This window comes from Camellia sinensis, chromosome 14 (genome assembly GCF_055761805.1).
Source record: "Camellia sinensis isolate YWXY chromosome 14, ASM5576180v1, whole genome shotgun sequence".
In the NCBI taxonomy this organism is placed as follows: Eukaryota; Viridiplantae; Streptophyta; class Magnoliopsida; order Ericales; family Theaceae; genus Camellia; species Camellia sinensis.
The window spans coordinates 2,581,220-2,587,219 of record NC_138974.1 but is presented as its reverse complement, the minus strand read 5'-3'; the positions used below and the strand labels follow the sequence as shown (position 1 = coordinate 2,587,219).

General features: G+C 32.8%; 1 long non-coding RNA gene across 1 annotated transcript; it reads right to left on the bottom strand.

Annotated features, from left to right (window-relative positions):
- Positions 1 to 453: 453 nt before the first annotated feature.
- On the bottom strand, positions 454 to 1,581 carry LOC145807661 (uncharacterized). The gene is made up of 3 exons (XR_014350930.1): positions 1,400 to 1,581; positions 1,210 to 1,252; positions 454 to 643 (listed from the first exon to the last, which is right to left on the bottom strand). It is a non-coding gene; the product is annotated as an uncharacterized LOC145807661 (long non-coding RNA).
- Between the last annotated feature and the right edge of the window lie 4,419 nt (positions 1,582 to 6,000).

Below are 6,000 nucleotides of genomic sequence, written 5' to 3'. Positions count from 1 at the left end.
AAAGTCAACCCACAACCGCCCGCAATGCGATTTGCGGTTTGTGCGGATAGGGTTCACGGATGTGCGGGTGGTTGCGGGCAGTTTGCAGATTGAACTTTTTTTTCAAAAATTTATTTTTAAACCTTTTTTTTCTCCCATTTTGTCAATCTTCATTTTGGACCTTTTTTCTTATATTTTCTAAAATGCTCCAACATTAATAATTAATGAATTAAAACTTATAAAATAAAAAACACAACAAATTCAATTAATTGTTTGATTGAATTTGGACTACGGTCTCGTGGATGTACCAACAAATCACCTATTTTTCCCAACAAATAATACTAAAGGGAAAGAAAGAGGAAAAGGAAAGAAAGGATAAAAGAATAGAGAATTCATAAGTAAAAGGTCTAATTCATATACACAGCAAAACAAAAATTATATGGAACATTGTGCAGGATAATGGGGTTTGTAGGTTTTTGTGAAGATGATGCAAGTAAATGATCTGATTCATATAGACAGGAAAACAAAAACTATGTGGAACAATGTTGCATACCTGATCTTTCCCATGTACATCAGCTTTAACAAGCTTTGAATAGAATTCCTTTAAAACCGTTCCATCAGCTGCACCACTCTCCTCCACATGTATGAAAGCAACACGAAGTGCCTCATTCCAAACAACGAATAACAAACAATTAAAAAGCTTTAACCACTGGCTCTAAAGTGAAGTGCTTCCAAGAAGTAATCAGCTATTAAGAATTTCACAATTAATAAAATTAACATACAGATTCAGATTTCAGATTTAATAAAATTAACATACACAATTAATAACATACAAAATTAACATACATACACATATTCAACACAACTAAGAACAAATTTCTTAACATACATACATACATAGATTCAACAAAAATTCTTAAGAACAAATTCAAACAAATTTCTTAACATACATACATACACACACAAATTTCTTAAGAACAAATTCAACAAAATCAACATGAATCTGATTAACATACATACACAGATTCAACAAATTTCTTAAGAACGAACACACAGAGAGTGATCGGTGCAGAATAAACAGAACAGATCAGATTCCAAAACAAAATAAACACACAGATTCCAAAACAAACAGAACAGATCTGTGGTCCAAAAAAAAATCAGATTTATTTCCAAAGAAACACTCAGATTCGATCGGTGCAGAGATGAGAGATTAGGGAGAGAGAGGCTTACCTGTGAGTCGATCGGTGCAGAGATGCAAAACCAAATTGTGGATCTGATGAGATGAGAGAGTGAGGGAGATAGATCAGATCGGAGAGATATCTAATATATATATATGTATATATATATAAAACAAAAAAAATCAACGATTGGGGCGAGAGAGAGAGAGAGAGAGAGACAGAGATTGAGAGAGAGAGTTTACCTGTGAGTAGATCGGCGGTGCGATGAAATGAACAACGAGAGAGTGAGAGAGAGTGAGAGAGAGTGATCAGTGCAGAATAACGAAACGAGAGAGTGAGAGAGAGAGACAGTGATAAGTTGAGATGAGACTGAGAGAGTGAGGGAGACGAATTTAGGGTTTTTTTGTTTTGTTTGTAATAGATGAGGTGGGTGAGATGGACGGCTAGATTTGGAAAAGGAGGGAAAAAAATTTAATTAATTTAATGCGGGCGGGTTGGGCGGGTGCGGTTCAAACCTGCAACCCGCCCGCAACCTGAAATTTATATAAAATCCAACCCGCACCCTACCTTAATGTGTTTGCGAAACCGCCCACGCGCGTGCGGTTCGGTTCGGGTAGGGCGGTTTGGGCGGGTCGGATAACCTATGCCCAGCCCTAAGTATTACACCATTGTTGTATATTCACTGCCTGCAACTCACATCGCTTTGTATGAGAGGCGGATTCAGTGTGAATATATTGCAAGAATTGAGAGGGTCAAACATGCTCTTTTTTAGGGATTAGTGATGTTTTTTGGACTCGTATAATTAGATGGGTCTGGGGTATATGAGACACTATTTCTGTTCTTTTTGGGTTGATATCTCTATGTTGGCTCATTTTGAGTTCCTAGTATAGAGCTCCCATGTGCAGGTGTTCTCAGCAGTCGCACGGTACAGTGGCTAGTATAAGATTGTTCATTTTTTGGGGAGATTGAGATAGAGATGTGGCAGAGTCATGCCAACTCATGTCCGAGTGGGAGATGTTAGAAATTGGACGCCCATGTGGCATGACCCTTTGAACCTTTTGAACCTTATCCATATAAGTTTGAATTTGAATTCAAAACTTACTTGGATAACCACTCAGGATATCCATATCTATCATATCAACTGATATGGATAGATGAGATATTATCCTATATATCTGATATGATATGGGATATGATATGGGATATGGGTGATTAAGAGAAAAACAACGTATGTCGTATGTTTTTCCTATATACTGACTCTCTCCCAAAATACAACGATCAAGAGCCATTTTGCACTGTGACTTGTGTGGGTGATATTCATTCTGTAATATTACTCCATTGCTGGGTTGATTGATCAGATTCAGGAAGCACGTGATTTACCCATAAGATCCTTCAATTTAGACTCTGCAGAAAAAGATATGATCATAATTTTTCATCTGCTGCGTTTACCTTTGATTTACAGTATCTGCTAGTAATCTATCGAAAAACTACCTAATTATCCACTTTATTAGTTATTAATCGAAAAGAAATTGGAACCTACACCGCACGATTTTTTGGACTTTCACCGAGGATCTCAAGCCAACTTAATTCTCAAATCTACAACTATACCCACTATCTGGATTTATCACATTATTTACACTCTTTACACAATCCTTTGTAAACTTTCCAAAATGGATCAACACAACACATTTTCTCAACAAAAAAAGAAAAAAAAATTTGCGATAAAAATGATAAGATGAATTCTTAAGAATGCAAATGAAATGCGTGCTTTTCAAACTGCTTCAATTCTCCTAAATTTATATCAATTCTACAACAATTTAATGTAATCTTTCACCGATTACCAAAACAATTATTTCTAATAAAATATTTCAACGAGGCAATATTTATAGCATAATTCCACAATTTTCAATATATCAAGATAATTCATAATCTTCCTGGAAGTTCATAATTTGCCACATTTTCAAGATAGATCATGATCTCCAAGAGTTTTCATAATTTCTCAACTCATAATTCACATTCAAACTTTTCACATTTTTTAGGATTTAGAAAAAAAGAAAAAGAAAAATTGGAGTTTTCTTAATTTAAGAACAAAAACTTTAAATTCATACACCATGGGTTATTTATTAAAGAACAATTTGAGAAACTTTCAAAAAAATTCAGTAAACCCCTAATTTGTTCAATAATAATAATAACAACACCCTAATATCTCAAACAATTATAACTATCAAAATACCACATAATCTTGCTAAAATACATACAAAAAGCTAAGAAAATCCCTACTTCAAATTAGAAGAAGAGAAGCAAAACACCCGGATTTGAAAAGTGCTCCAAAACAAAATTGGCTGGTGTGAAATTAAAGCTCGACGTACTCTACAACTTTTTTTTATTAAAATCTAACTCTAAATATCTTCAATCTAAAGTAGAAGTTTTTGTCACAAACAGAATTTTAGAAAGAAAAGAGCCGAGAGAGAGACAGACGGGAAGATATGAAAAGGAAAAGAAAAGTGGTCACTGCCGAACTCTTTATTTGGATTGTGAGGTGAGAAAAAAAGAAATGATTATGATTTTTCACCATTATATTTAGATGAATAAAAGAGAAAATAATATGCTTTCTCACCTATCTTATTTGGATAGAGCAAATAAGAGAAAACAAAGGAAAGTGTTGTATCTCATTTTACCAAAATAACCTTTCATATTAATAAGTAATGTTTTTTTATAAGGGTAATTTTGGTATTTTATAAAATTTTCATTAAACTCAATTCCTTTCTCACAAAATCTCACCACTTTTTGTGAGAAACAAAACATAAGTTTAGTGAGAGTCATTTTCTCACCATCTCTCATCATTTCTCACCATGTCTCACCTACTTAATCATCTAAACAAGTAAAGGAGTACTCCATATATATATAACAACCAATATATATTATATATATAATATACGATTTATTTTTTTATAATAGCAAAGATATTTTAACAATTGTACATTAAGCGAAATATGCGTATCTCAAAAAAATAAAAAAAAATACACTATTTATAAAATTTTGTAACAAATATTATAAAATGATATAAATTTTGTTACCACAAAATATAACTTCCATTTAATGGTACACACCTTAAACATTCGTAACTCTCTCTTACTATACTAATCAGAATGATGGTAATAATAATTGGTAATTACAAACAAGTCGTAATTCAATAATGGTAATAATAATTGGTAACCAGAGAATGAAATAATTTTAAATGGACTCAAGGTGGCCCTTACCATTTACATAATTAAATATGAGCCAAAATAATTAAGTATGGGCTAATCAAATAAAGCTTAAAAATTAAATTTTATATACAAATTTAATAACTAAAAGAAAAAATAATTAAAACTTAAAAATTGCTGAGGGGGCCTCACAAAGTTGAAATCAAAAGGTAACATAATTTGTTTTTACCAATTTAAATAAAACGATCCACGACACCGCAACTATAATAATAACTATACAATTACATGATTTAGAAATTCATACGAATCTAACTCCAATCAAAATACGCAAGCCCGCAAACATATTAAGAAGATGACTAAACAAATATCGAAAAGTCGAAAATAAATAAATAAATCAAATTTGATTCGACTCATTACAATCTTCCTTCCTTAAGGAATTTCAACCCCGAATTCGCCTGGCATTCTGCCTACAAGAACTAGGCCTCTTGGCCAACAAATAAAGGAGATCTTTTAATCTTGAACTACTTTGCAACTTGTACTTGAAAAGTTAACAACAACATAAAATGAACATATAGTTCATAGGAATCCCAAAATTTCTAAACAATAGTATTCTATAGATAAATAGGATCATAAATGCTCAAATGGTAAATACATAAATAATGTTATCTTTTCATAACTAAAATATACATACGTAAGTATATTTTCTCAAAAGATTCTCTTTAACAAAATAAGATATCAAAACCATGTCTTATCTTCCAATTTATCTTTAATTCCTGGAAAAAAATTCCGACTTCAATTTACAAATTTAAAATTGTATACATACGAATAATCTCATAAATAAAAGACAACAATTAACATCTACGGCTACTACCATGCCCAACTCTCATTATAATAAACAAATAGTTATAAATCCAACTACACGCATTAGTCCTTTACCACAATACCATCGAAACATACATCTCGACATTATCACGCAAAACAACTAATCAAGATCATATCTCATAATCCCGGCTTCGTCAAGCCATTCCAACACACTTTGTTGGACGCTAATCAGAAGGAAACGAAACTTGTCTCAAAGCACCACGCTTTACTGATGGCTAGCTGGAAGGAAACGAAACCTCCATATAGCCTAATAGTCCACATGCTTTACCAAGTGCAAACTGGAAGGAAATAGAACCTATCTTCGGTGCTACGCTTTACCAGACCCAAGTCGAAAGAAAATAGAACCTTAACATAGCTTTTTCGGGCACAAGCCGGAAGGAAAACAGAACTTATGTCAATGCGCAACTCTTTACCGGGTGCTAACCAGAAGGAAACGGACCCGCTATATAGCATTCACATCGTTCACCACATCAAGTTTCCACATTATTCTAAATTACGTAAATAATTCAATAGCACATAGCTCGCATAATCTATTCAACAACAAACAATGCCATTCTCCACCGATGGCCAAAGACAAAACCTCTAAGTAGTAAATACACAACTTCCATAAGTGAATCAAAATAATATCTCATAGTTAAAACAAACTTTCATATCATCAACATCATCTAATTTGGTGCCCCTAATTTCCCATATTCTTACAATTAAATTTCATAACCGAGTCCACGATGTTAATAATTGACATTTTCAAGTCTCAA